The sequence below is a fragment of the Coregonus lavaretus genome (genome assembly GCF_964263955.1).
Source record: "Coregonus lavaretus genome assembly, chromosome: 37".
In the NCBI taxonomy this organism is placed as follows: Eukaryota; Metazoa; Chordata; class Actinopteri; order Salmoniformes; family Salmonidae; genus Coregonus; species Coregonus lavaretus.
The window spans coordinates 9815150-9829506 of record NC_140024.1 but is presented as its reverse complement, the minus strand read 5'-3'; positions in this window follow the sequence as shown (position 1 = coordinate 9829506).

The window sequence follows — 14357 nt, the reverse complement described above, 5'->3', positions numbered from 1 at the left end:
TGCACCACAGTTGCCCTACAAAGAATTGTGGTCAAATTGAATAATACAGAATGGAAATGAGTTCTTTCAGCTATTGTGTAGGATGATGAAATATTTTTGCAGTATTATGTAACTCAGTACCTTTACTCCAGGACCTGTTTAAGTCAACATAACCACGTGACATCAGGGCCGTAGCTACATACGAGGACACCGAGGTCCGGACCTCGGTTATTTCTTCAACAAAGAAACAAAAACTGTCGTGTCTCAACTTACTGTTGAGAGTTAGAATAGAAGAATACACAAGGTGCAATTTCTAAAATTGGTTGCAGCAGCTTTCCTCTTGTTTTATGTCACTCACTGACAGTCACTCAATTAGCCCATGTCAGTTAAAACATGTTAGATTGGTAAATTAGTCTTGTTAGCTATCTAAACTTGTAGCAATCATGGCCGAATTACAAACCGGGCAGGCAGGGCAAGTGCCCAGTGACCCTGACGTCCAGGGGGCTCTGATTGATTTTGCTGGTCACTCTCACTCAGATATCACATTAACCTGGCATAAGTCATGGCAAAATTTGTAGAATTGCAGGAAATTTTATTTAAAACTGCACAAAATGTATTTCTGTAAAGCAAACTTATTTCTTTACCTTTTGTTAATAAAATACTTTTTCTGCTAACAGATTCCTCAGAATGTATAAAATTATAGTTTTTAATCCCGGTGCTGAGTTAATATGTAGCAGCTAATTGTATAGCTAATAGGCTATGTGTTTGTAGATCAACTGATGAGAATGAAGCTACAGCAACCAATGTTATAATGGCTGGGATCATTAGGGCTTCAAGCAGCGAAGCTGGTGAAACCCTATTTGATTTGTTCCAGTTCATTACTTGTATTATTATTATACTGAACAAAAATGTAAATGCAACATGCAACAATTTCAAAGATTTTACTGAGTTACAGTTCATTTAAGGAAATCAGTCAATTGAAATAAATTCATTAGGCCCTAATCTATGGATTTCACATGACTGGGAATACAGATATGCATCCGTTGGTCACAGATACCTTAAAAAAAGGTAGGGGCGTGGATCAGAAAACCAGTCCGTATCTGTCATGTACCAGTCATGCAGAGCGACACATCTCCTTCGCATAGAGTTGATCAGGCTGTTGATTGTGGCCTGTGGAATTTTATCCCACTCCTCTTCAACGGCTGTGTGAAGTTGCTGGATATTGGCGGGAACTGGAACACACTGTCGTACACGTTGATCCAGAGCATCCCAAACATGTTCAATGGGTGACATGTCTGGTGAGTATGCAGGCCAAGGAAGAACTTTTCAGCTTCCAGGAATTGTGTACAGATCCTTGCGACATGGGGCTGTGTATTATCATGCTGAAACATGAGGTGATGGTGGCGGATGAATGCCATGACAATGGGCCTCAGGATCTCGTCACGGTATCTCTGTGCGTTCAAATTGCCATCAATAAAATGCAATTGTGCTCATTGTCCGTAGCTTATGTCTGCCTATACCATAATCCCACCGCCACCCTGGGGCACTCTGTTCACAAAGTTGACATCAGCAAACCGCTCGCACACAGGACGCCATACACATGGTCTGCGGTTGCGAGGTCGGTTGGACGTACTGCCAAATTCTCTAAAACAATGTTGGAGGTGGGTTATGGTAGAGAAATAAACATTACATTCTCTGGCAACAGCTCTGGTGGACATTCCTGCAGTCAGCATGCCAATTGAACACTCCCTCAAAATTTGAGACATTTGTGGCATTGTGTTGTGTGACAAAACTGCACATTTTAGAGTGGCCTTTTATTGTCCCCAGCACAAGGTGCACCTGTGTAATGATCATGGTGTTTAATCAGCTTCTTGATATGCCACACCTGTCAGGTGGATGGATTATCTTGGCAAATGAGAAATGCTCACTAACAGGGATGTAAACAAATGTGTGCACAACATTTGACAGAAATAAGGTTTTTGTGCATATGGAAAATGTATGGGATCATTTATTTCAGCTCATGAAACATGGGACCAACACTTTACATGTTCCGTTTATATTTTTGTTCAGTGTAAATTCTTTTTTTGGCCATTTTGGTGAAAAAAATGCAAATTCCTGTGAGATGAAAATGCCCAGGACTGTGCAACTTAGCAACATGGCACACCCTCTCATGCAATACCATGCCAATTGGCCACATGGTGGCGCTATAACAAGCGATTGAAAATGCAAACTTTGAAAGGTCAGCCCCCACACGCTGTGTGACCTAGAGTCATGAAATTATGTCCATAGGTCCCTCTCCTCACAAGGAAAAAAACGTCCCTTAAGAAACCATAAAGTCCACCATTTAGAAATGTGCGAAAATCACTTAAAATGCTACTCCTCTACCACCGATTGACCGATCTGCACGAAACTTGACATGTGCCATGTATGGACCAAGGTCTCTCAACACAACATTTTCCAGACTAGTAACAAAAACAACATGGCCGCTATTGACCAATGAACATTCACGTGGATGTGGTCTCACACATAAATGCATACAAATCAGACAAGGATCTTCTTATTGTGACAAAAACTGGTACAAATGTTCCAAACACTGCCAAGACTCAACATATCTAAGCACATTTAGATCAACCACACGGTGGCGCTATAACGGGCACATGTTATTTGAAATTTGGCATACACGCTTAGGGAGGTGAGTCTAGCTAACCTGTAGAGTATGGTTGTTGAGTTTGGCCGCATGGTAGCGCTGTTGGACAGGAAAAACATTCATGCAAGCTCATTGGTTCATAGCAGCCATGTTGTTTTAGATAGACTCTTGGGAAATGTTGCGTTTAAAGACGTGCATCTATAGATGCTATATACCAAATTCGGTTCAGGAGAAGAAGACGTTTAAAGTAATCAATATCATAAAAAATAGTCAAAAATACATCAAAAGTACTTAGAATGATCTGGTTGATATTTAGTTCTGATATTTGCCATGCGTGGTAAGGAGTACAGATGTAGCTCATCCTTGGGTGATGTGTTATATCCCGAGTGGCGCGGTGGTCTAAGGCACTGCATCGCAGTGCTAGCTGTGCCACTAGAGATCCTGGTTCGAATCCAGGCTCTGTCTTAGCTGGCCGCAACCGGGAGACCCATGGGGCAGTGCACAGGGTAGGGGAGGGAATGGCCGGCTGTAGCTCAGTTGGTAGAGCATGGCGTTTGCAACGCCAGGGTTGTGGGTTTGTTTCCCACGGGGGGCCAGTATGAAAAAATAATAAATAATGTATGCCCTCACTACCTGTAAGTTGCTCTGGATAAGAGCGTCTGCTAAATGACTAAAATGTAATGTGGGCCCAGAGCTTGAACCCTGCCAATGCTGCTGGCAGCTATACTTTTTTGCTTGTTTTTGCTGTTGTCCAAATAGCATTTTAGAGTTTTGAAATTGTATAGAAATGCAGTAAATGAGCTTCAACTTTTCCGGACCTCACTAAAACTCAGACCCTGCCCACTAGGCACAGACGTCTGTTCAATGTCTAGTTTTGATTTACATTTGGTTGAGTTGTCAACTAACGTGAAATCAACAACAAATGTCATCATGTCATTGGATTTAGGATAGAAGTTGGGTGAAAAAATACGAGATTCCCTTTTACATTGATTACTTTTTTCGAATCCAATCAGTTTTCCACTTGGGTGGCTACGGCCATGTGTGCCATCAACCCTCAGGAACATGGTGTCTGATTCCTGTAGGTTCAACACACTGTTCTTCATGTTAGTAATTGTTCGTAAAGGTGACAGAGGGCCAAAAGGTCACTCTCAATATTACTTTTCCATTTTAAGTTTCCTAACAGATGGCACCTTTGTGCTATTTGCCTTCTATGTGTTAATGGGCCCAATATTACGGGTGAGGTTTAATGAAATTCTACAACTTGAACCTTTTTGTGCGTACAGTTCACCCGAGAGATGACACAGTTCTTCATGTACAATAGGTATTGTCTTGTTATCAACTGCATCGTTGAAAGACAGGGAACAGGCAAATATTAATCAGGACATGTTGAAACAGAAAACGGTAGAGTATTAAATTTTGTTCTCAAGACAGGAAACACGAGGAGTTTGTGTTATTGCCCAGGAGTGGATTTTGTTTTGGTGGACTAAGGGGAAGGGTCTTTGCAAGTGTAAATCAAAGAAAAATAGGAATAGGAAAGGAGGAATAGAATGTGTTTGTGTTCTTTCAGCTGCAATTTTATATGGAAATTGTTTAGCAACCATAAGGGAAAGAAACTACATAGTGTGACTTTAATTTCAAGCACTTGTTATAGCCTACTAGGCTAGACTACAGTCTTTGACCAACCACTACTGAACCAGATTTTACAAGCCAGATATTACATGTGTGGTTTACTAACACATTAAGGACTTTCTGGATCCCACCTTACAAAACAAAAGAGAGTGAGACTTGTTTTTCTGTCTCACCTAAGAGTGGACTGAACCAGTCTTTAACTTGATCACTCTCATTGGAGAGGAGCCATCAGCGATCTGAGATTAGATCACACAACTCATCAATGAGGAGGAGGATCTGGCCTCTCTCTATGGTGTGGAATGCAATCAAACAAGTATTGAACAAAGTGCAGTCATCAAATTAACATGCTAATGAATAGGGAGAGGTGTGGAAGCAGGGTTACATATTTTCTTACTGCATACAGATGTAGGATCTAAATTTGAGCCAGTCTCCTACAGCAGGAAAAAAATCCTGCAGCAACAGGAAATGTGAATTATTATGTGGATTATAATTAATGCAAATTTTTGTAGCGGTTGATACATTTTTCGTAAGGGAAAATCAAGTCAGAAATGTCTAAGTGGAAATAACAAACTTTAGAAGCCTTTTTAAACCTCAAATACACTAGAAGTTTTAAATGTCCTAGGGTGAATTTACAGTGTGCTCAAATTAAAATCTTACATCTGTATGATTGGCACTTAAAAGGGAATTAACTTTTCCAAGATATGAAAACATTAATTTCCATTCAATTATGTAGTCAGTAAACTCAAATGTCACAAGCTCATCAGATGCTGTTTATGTGCCTTAGGGAATAAGCAACCTATTTGGCAACCTTACTATACCAAAGTTCTTTCCTATGCAGGCAGTGTGTTAAGAGGCATGACACACGTTATTGGTGTGGAGACTTCAATTGACCCAGACCCGCTTCTGATCATCCTAGGAGTGTCAGAAACCCTAAACAGATTAACCAACCCCCAAAACAACTAATCTCTTACAGTCTCATTTCGGCAACAAAAAAAAATATTGTTGTTTTGGAAAAGGAAGGAAGTTCCCTCTACCAAATTATGGCTCAGCGATTTGGCAAACACTCTACACTTAGAAGGAATTCGATATATTCTTCTCAAATCTGGCAACCTCTCCTCTCTTATTTGGACCATTCAGCGCTGTGAATTTGTACATTTCAATGGGTGATGAGGGGGGCGGGGGGGTTGATGGAGGGATGGATATGGGGGTGACATCTGCCCTCGTTCTGTTTACCTGTCCTTGTTCTGTATATCTTATTTTGTATTATTTATTTTTTACCTATAACTCAGGGTCTTTTTGTATCTGTCTGCTCTTTTATGTTTATATAAGAATTGCATACTTGTCTTTTCTACAAAGTACCTATACTCCATTCTTGTGTGTGTTCAATAAAAAATATTTGAACAGAGGCATGACACATGAGAAAATGCTTCATTTATACCAGTCTATCACGTTTTCATTTCACCACTACCAGTCGATTGCTAATTTGTTAGATTGACTTTGGCTGAGGGTAAGGTTATAGACTTCCCATACCCTTCAAGCAGAATGTTTTATGGTTTGTGTTCTCAGTTCTGCTTACTAGGCTCTACAAACACATCATATGCAATCAATCATAAGGGTTTTGCGGAACCAAGTTCTGGAAGGCAATATTACTATGAGAACAGTGTCACCTTCTGTCTCTAATATGGAATTACAACTGTTTGATATGAGAGTATCTTTCATGGACAATAACTAAATTGCATGTTAATGTGAACTCACAGCTTACTGTTTGGTAGAAAGCATTTATTAGTTTAAAGGACACACCATCCAATCTGTGTTTTTTTGTTTGGAATGCTAGGCCTTGTACCAGATACTGATGCAGGATGTATGAGGGGTGCATACACCCTCTTAGGAATTGCAGAGAAGGTAGCCTAATTGTGTGTGCTAGTGAAAAAAATAAATGGGCACTGAGCTTGATGGAATGACAAGTTCAATCAATTCAATAAATGTCATATATTGTATCGAAGTGTAGCAAAATCAGTGTCATTGAGCAGAAAAGCAGAACAGGGACCTGTTTCCCTCAAGCCTCTGACAAAAACAAAACCTGTTTTATTAGATTTTCCTGTCAGCAGGATTAGGCCTCTCCACACTAAGAATGGGAGTAAGAGTAGAAAGGCCAAGTTTCACATGACTCACAGTTCTGGCATGCACTTCAGCCAATATCCCCATCTCACTCTGTCCCTTCACTCTCACCCAAGCTACCCTGGATCTATAGATGGGGAAACCCAAAGCCATACGGGGAGTCCTAAGGGAATTCCCTACAGCAATAATGTAGATGCCTCAGTTCAACTGCCTGCCCTGCCTTCCTGTCTCAAAGGTCTATGGTGGGGCAGGTGGGACTCTGAGTCCCTCGGTAATCTCAACATTAATTACCAGCTCAGCTCTACTGAAGTCCGGGTGCCTTTATTCACACAGTGATTGATTCAGGTTTACGGGATTGCTCCTATTTCTTTTGCGGCCCAGATTTAATTATTGATTGGCGTCATTCTGGTTTGAACTAATGTAAAGCAAGTTTTGGTCATTATGTTGTTTACATGGTTTTTCTTGTAAAGGCTGATTATTATCTAACGATTGTGTGTGTTGGCGTTTACATTAATAATGTAATGTGTAACTGAGAGGCACTGACTAAGAACATTGAAACCCTTTACATTTAGTGGAAAATATGTTTTTTTTAAAAGTGAAGAACCCATTCCCAATGCAATTGGTAAAATTATATGATTTCCTCCAAATAGTTAACACTTTACAGCTTTTACTTTGAAAACAGCTAGTTTACGTATGAAAATGTATGCACTCAGTACTGTAAATCGCTCTGGATAAGAACGTCTGCTAAAATGACTAAAATGTCAAATGTAAACGTATCCATCCTGTTGCAGCCCCTCCTCTCTACGCACACACAGTCTCTGTTCATTAATTCAATCTTGTGGCCGACCTAAGTAAAATGAATTCAAGCAGTCGAAATGATTATACGTCTTAGTTGTTTAAATTCGGATATTGATTGAATGAACCTTACACCGGATCGGATCGTCTAGACACACCTGTTTAATATGTTAGCTAACTTTAGCCTTTCGCTCGATGCTTGATGGCTTTTAATATAAGCTCCATGTCTTGTCTGTCAGTAAAGCCAGTGCCACCAAGCATTGAAGGAAGTGTCAAAGTTGCGTCAATTCAAATCTGGTATTAGGAACAAAAGAGGTCAACACGACTTCTAAGATATACTAGTTATTTTAATTAATGCAAAAACCTTCAATGGTAAATATGATGTTTCGTATATACGGGCTCTTTGAAATACCTCGCAGGGCACTCCAGAGAACTAATCCATTGTTTCAGATTGTTGCTCAAATACTCTGACAGAGAGAGTTTCCCACCTCTCTGTTGGCCAATCAGAGCAAAGACTTGAGCGTGGTTTAGACTTACTCAGCCTATCCGTTGATGCACCCCTGTTGCCAGGCATAAGTCTATATCATAACAACCTGTCATAGTGAGAAGAGCCAGCTCCCTTAGACACCATTCCTACGTCCAAGGAAGGTTCACAGATCACAAAGAACCAGTATATTCCAGTATCTGGAGACACAAATCCCTATCTCATCTTACCCCCCAAAACAGCTCTTCACATCAATCACAGCCTGCCAGGTGACACAACCTACATTAGCCCAGTCAAGAATGCATTCTTTCTAAGTTAGTCATCCCATCAATTATAAAAATAATAAATCTCTCACAATCCCCCTTTTCACACTCCCTAGGGTGTGATTCAAAAAATAAGAAAACACAGGGTGTCATTCATTATAATACAATACAAACAAAAAGAATCACACTTTTATTAATAGGCCATAATGATACAAAAAAATTAAAACCCTCAGTCCATCTACACCCAACTTGCAAATTGTTACCAGTCATCAAAGAACTTCAAACCATCACATAAGGAAAGACAAACATTCACATGGTTAACTTGATTAATAAAGCATAAAACACAAACAGAGAAGTACATTTTGGCCCCCTTTAGACACCCTCTAGTGTCACTCCACCAAGCCTGGTAGGTCATATCCTCCATTCCTTAGGTCGGAGTCCAGGATTGGGCCGTATCTCACCATCTGTTGGGAAACCACCTTCTCCATCTCCTTTCTCACCAAACCTCAGACACAGGAAATAAGACAACATCCACAAAGAACAAGTATACCCATAGAAGCTATAACTTCACCCAGAATAGTTACAACAATAGTTTTGCATTTACCAAATATGTTATCAAACCAACCGTTTATGGAGCTATCAATACCAGAGTTCTCAGCCAGTTCGTTCGTCAGCGTGGTTACTCCCTGAAGCTCTTTTGTCACGGACCCGTCCGGTGCTATGTTGTTTGAGGATGAAAATACAGCACATATATCCAAACACTACACAAACTCCGCCCCGCTCAGCCAAAAGCATATCTAAAGCTATTCTATTCTGCTATGTCATTAAGCTAGTTGCCGCTGTCTGCTCAGCTAATCCCTTTAATGCATCACGAGTGTGGTTTATAAATCTTTGCTGGTTATAGTAAATATAATTCATCCAATCTACGTTTTTATTAATTGTTGACCACCAAAAAATACTTGATTCAAACCCAGCTGCGATCTGATTCCTAGCTTTGAATTGTTCTGGAACCCCTCGAGTTACTCCTATCCCATCACAGGATCCTTTCATCAAAGGATCCCGGGAGGAGGTCCTACTTTCTACGTGACAACTCACCAGTCTCTGACACGTTTGATTATTTGCGTATGTAGGTGAATTCACAATCAGTTATCACCACACATCCATCAGATGTCAGCACGGGCCTGGTTTTGGTTCCTAAAATCCTCTGGCTGCAACAAAGAGGAGATATTAGTCATGGTCTCTTTTAGTTGTGTTATTCTCTGTGTGGGAGCAGGAGCTAAGATGCCCTACTCTGTATCCTATCTTACTAATCCTAGAAAAACAATTAGAATCCCCTGAGACTTCAAACGTAGGCAACCTAGGTCGGAATGACTTTGTTATCGGGGGATACTGATAGTTCAAGTTACTACAAGACTCTTTCACCACATTCCCAGGTGGCTTGCATGGAGGATAAACCTGTTTTTGCGTACTTCAGACTTTCAGACAGTACCTACCCTTCTATGGGTCGCACTGCCATTTCTGGTAATTCCCTACTTTCACAATACTACACCTGTCCCTAAACTGTGTATGGAGATTTACATATCCCCCCCCCCCGCTCGGTATGAGCAACTACATAGTCCCAGGATGTACATGGTGACATACATATGGTGATGTCCTCCCCTAAAGTCCCTAGTACTTCCCCTTTCCCTACGTCTAGCTGTCTCCTATGCCTTCGTAGACTGTGCTCAGGTATTATTTTATCAACTTGTGTTAGGTTAACTAATACTTTTGGCTGATCAGAAGGGTTTGAGTGTGTTAGGAATATGGCCCCCACAATCAGACAGCTACCTACCGTCAGGAGACCTGTGAATCCCCACCCTCGCCCTGAGAACATGTCAGACGCCAACCCATTGCTTCACCTTCTACCAAACTCACACAGGGATGATCAGACAGGGTAAGGGAATCTTCGTTAAGGAGCCAACCCCCGAGCCCTAATGGTGATCGGTTCTTTCTCCTAACTCTGTGTTTGTTCATCAGGTGTAACTGGGTTTACCTTTTTGCAGTGTGTGACATGCACCCAGGTGGATCTAATAGGACTTGATAGGGCCCTTCCCAACAGGCCTGCTTCCAGTTTTTCTTCTTTTAGGGACTGGATCCACACCCAGTCTCCTGGTGAGATAGAGTGGGTCACCTTCTCCTTTAGTTCACCTGTGGGGCACAAAACCTCTGACATACAGGTGTGGTTAATAAACTATCTTCACACATACATGTTGAGCTCTCAATTTCTATTGTTGTTGTTTATTTCTAAGTATTTTTATTTATTTAATCCTATCATTATTATTTAATCCTATCACTCCCCCTTTTTGACACATGATTTGCCCATGTGTCAATATTACCACCTTCCTAAACCATCCCTTAGGTAATTTATCATCCAATTGCCATGCTTTTCATTTTTGAGATTGTCTTTTGCTTCTTTATTGCTCCTCCCACTTCCTTTGTCTTTTATGGCAGCTAAATTCGACTTTCATCCAGTTCAGAATCAATTAGTAATCCAATCATCAATCTCTTATCTTGTAAAAACACTCATGTTTAGTTCAAACTCTGTTCTACCCAGGCTCTCCCGGGCTTGACCTGAAGACTGATTGTTGGACATGACAAGTCCATATTTAGGTCACCTAAGTCTTCTGTCTAGCAACAAAGAATAAAAACCTCTATGTTCATGATTAACCCAGTTATATCTAATAGCCCACCAAAAAAAACCCTCATCATCTTTAAATCACGACCAATGTCATATCCCTCTTTACTCTCTACCATTTGGATAACATCCCTGATGTATGTATGCCTCCTTAGAGTTCCAAATTGTTTTACCATGGGCTACCATTGCCTTCCCATAGATAAGATCACTTAATTTACCCGTATGCAGTACATAATGGAGTACCCAAGCTTTACAGCAGTTTATCATTACCAAAAAGCTCATCATTTGTTTTTTGTTTAACGGTTTTGGCGCTTCAAGTACAGCAGTTTTCCTGGATGAGTTTAACATTCGCCCCTCCTGAGTTATAGTGTGTCCTAGGTAAATGACCTCGCTCTGCCAAAGTTGAAGTTTCTTTTTGCTCACTTTGTGTCCCTGTTCTGCCAGGAAGGTTAACAATTGGATTGTATCCCTCTTACATCCCTCCTGAGTGGGATTAGCCAATAGAATATCATCTACATAAACTAACATTTTTGGCTTCCTTCCCCAGGTTCAAACTTTCCCAAATTCCTAGTTATAGCCTGGACAAAGATTGTAAGACTTTCCGAGTAGCCTTGAGGCATCCTAGCGTAAGTCCATTTCCTTCCCTGAAAAGTAAAGCCAAACCACCCCTGACTATCCGGATGAACTGGGATACTAAAGAAAGCATTAGCTAAATCTATCACTGTAAAACAGGAGTTCTCTAGTTTCAATTGGTTCAGCAATGTATGTGGATCTGGTACACATGGAGCTCTGGGAATTATATTTCTATTAACCCCCTGCATGTCCATGACCATCCTCCAGTCGGCGCTAGGTGCCGCCTTTTTAACAGGGAATACTGGAGAGTTGCATTGTGCCTCATCTCCAGGAATTATCACCCCTCCCTTAAGTAAATGCTGAAATGTAGGTGTTATCCCTTTTATTGCTTCTGGTTTCATAGGGTATTGCTTTTGTTATGGTCTATTATCGGATCGAGGAATCACTTGTACTGGAGCTACCCCCTTAATTAGTCCTACATCTGTTGTCCTTGTGACCATAATTTGAACGGAATTGCTGCTAACTCAGCCTCCTGTTCCTGAGTTAAGAAAATCTCTTGCTGTCATCCGTTAAAACTTATCTCCAGGTGGACCCTGGGCTGGGTTTTTGCTCTCCAATTCAACTTTCTTCTATATCTCCCAGTGGAGTGGCCATACTGATCCCCATTTGGTGTATTCTGCCAGTCAGTAATGTTTTTCCCCTGTTTTATCCATTTACCTAGTGATAACCATTCCTCTGATTACTGCAGCTTATTCCATTAATTTAGGTTCAAATATCCCCCAACAAACCGTTCCATCCTACAGCATAGTAAACACCACCCATGATCTGTTGAAAATCCCCTAAATTCAACATAACAACCCTTTATAAACATCATGCTGGGTGTGTTTTTTTAATTTATTTGAAAAACCCAATTGAAAAATAACAATCAGAGATAGTTAGGCTCAACTTAATTTGGTAGCTCCCTCTTATGACCTAAATACTGCCTAACTGAGATGAGCTAATCTCTTTCTCCTGGTTATAATCTAAAGATGGTAGTACACACAAAACATGATACAGATATCCCCAGTCTTAACCCATCAATAATTGTTTGTATCAATCTAATTCCTCATAACTAATCCATAAAACCACTCAAAATTCCTCGAGTATACAATGATTATTTAATTGATTACCCTAACTCTGCTACATGTGATCTCATCTCAAATTATTCATTATCAATTATTTGTTCAACCCCCTAGGAAAATCTCTCCCCCCTGTAAATGTCATTTTTGAGTTTTTAGCCAATACAATCACGGTTACATCAAATGTTCCCTCATTTAATGGTATTTTCTTCCTAATATAACTTCCCTAAATGAGATAGATTAAATCCCCTGCCTTCCTCTACTATCCTTATATCATTACTGGATCAATGATACTAATTGTAATAACTATTTCACATTAAATTGTGCCTTTTTTCTGATAACGTTATAATTGTAGCCTACTCCATCACTTTAGTTTAAAATATACGTTTGTTTTACAATTCCAGAACCCACCACAGGCTGGCGCTATTTCCCCAGCACAACAGCCAATGCATACTTGCATCCTAACCAAAATAAATTATCGTTCTAAAATTTTCCAACTATTTTGTATTTTCCCGCTAACCCATTTCAGTTCGCTATTCAATTTCTTTAACTGTTCTCTCTGATTAGGCCCTAATTAATAAAACAAATATTTGCTATCGTTGATCAGCACACACTTAATGACATTCCTATTATCTGAACTATGTCCTGTCTCTTACCTCTCCTCCCCCTCTCCTGCTCCTTCCTACATTATGGGGGAGGCACGGGAAATGTCCCTACAATCTTCCTTCTTAGGAAATAATGTCATTCGTTCTTGTAACATATTTTCATAGACCTATCTAGAATATTACTAAAGCTATCTTATGCAACTTTTAATATACGTAAAAACTCTCTCTCTCTCCACCCATTCCCTATTGAATAAGTGAGTTTTTTTCTATTTAACCACAAAACACGCTACAAATAGTCCATTCAACATTACCAAACCAACTACTCCATCGTACCCATTCGATCAACACATCAGCAGTGGAATTTACACTCATAAATGCAGATTGTTACTCCATGCCTTGAAATGATAAATAGATTTCCACCAATAGTATATTACAATGATTTCTCATTTTACCCTCTGACACAAAATGAAGTTCCCTCACTGTACTACGTTAGCTCTACCATGATAATTAGTTCAATTGAACCCTCCATCTGCTTTGTACTATATTATACATTACGTCTAAAACAACATTACTTATGGTCAGTTTATTCCACCATCACATGATCCAACAACGCCACAATCTTAAACTCATATGGGGCGGCAGGCAGTTTAGTGACCAATAGCGCCGCGCCAACAACCGAGAGGTCACCGGTTACAATCCCCAAGCCGACCAGGCGAAAAATCTGCCGATGTGCCCTCGAGCAAGGCACTCAACCCCAATTGCTCCCATAAATCGCTCTGGACAAGAGCGTCTGCCAAATTACCAAAAATGCAAATGTAAATATTCTCTACTTTCTCACCCATGACGCACGTCTACGCTCGGGTGAGCAAGTTTAGAACATTCTCTCGTCAAATACCCACATGCGTTCCCAGCCAACTCCCAGTCTTTTCTGGCTCCAAAAGCCACACTTTCGCTCTCTCCTGCCCCTCCCCTCGCAACTCTCTCTTCAGCTTTTGAGGAGCTGGTTTTTCTTGTTAGTGTTTCCAATATTCTGCCGTTATTCAAAGTACTTTAGTCTATTTATTTAAATCAAATAATTCCCACCTAATTAGGTAAAGTTGGTGCACGTTTATTTCAGCCTTAATTATTTGAAAGCAGTATTCTTACAGTGCCACACATCAAATGGTAAATTGAACGAATAAACCCAAGTGTTTTAATTAATTAACCAATGGTTGTTATATCAAATCAAGCGCCACACCATATCACTTCAATTTACTTATTTAAAACCAGTACTATGCTATGTCAAACATCAAATGTTATATTTCAAATATATCAGTTCAAACGTTTTAGTTCAGTCACACTCATTCATCACTTTTCATTTCATGTTTTCGATTGTCACTGACGGGTTATATGGTTTGAGTAACCACAAATCCAACATTTATTCCCAAATTATACCGTTTGGACAGCCACAAACGTCTTTTGATTCCCAATTT